Source organism: Hippocampus comes, unplaced genomic scaffold (genome assembly GCF_001891065.2).
Source record: "Hippocampus comes isolate QL1 unplaced genomic scaffold, H_comes_QL1_v1.1 scaffold177, whole genome shotgun sequence".
NCBI lineage: Eukaryota > Metazoa > Chordata > Actinopteri > Syngnathiformes > Syngnathidae > Hippocampus > Hippocampus comes.
The window spans coordinates 453,892-454,352 of record NW_017806158.1 but is presented as its reverse complement, the minus strand read 5'-3'; positions in this window follow the sequence as shown (position 1 = coordinate 454,352).

The following is a 461-nucleotide window of genomic DNA, read 5'->3' as shown; positions in this document are numbered from 1 at the left end:
TAGTAAGGCGTTTTTAGCGCGAAAAAAACGACATAGTATAGTAAGGCGTTTTTGGCACGAAAAAAACGACATTGTATAGGAAGGCGTTTTTAGCCAAAAAAAAACGACCATGTATAGTAAGGCGTTTTTAGCCGAAAAAAAACGACTATGTATAGTAAGGCATTTTTAGCCGAAAAAAATGACCATGTATAGGAAGGCGTTTTTAGCCAAAAAGAACGACCATGTATATTAAGGCTTTTGGAGCCGAAAAAAAAGACCATGTATATACAGTAAGGTGTTTTTAACCGAAAAAAAGACCATGTATAGTAAGGCGTTTTCAGACGAAAAAAACGAACATGTATAGGAAGCCGTTTTTAGCCGGAAAAAAACACCATGTATATATAGAAAGGCGTTTTCAGACGAAAAAAATGACCATGTATAGTAAGGCGTTTTTAGACGAAAAAAAACGACCATGTATAGTC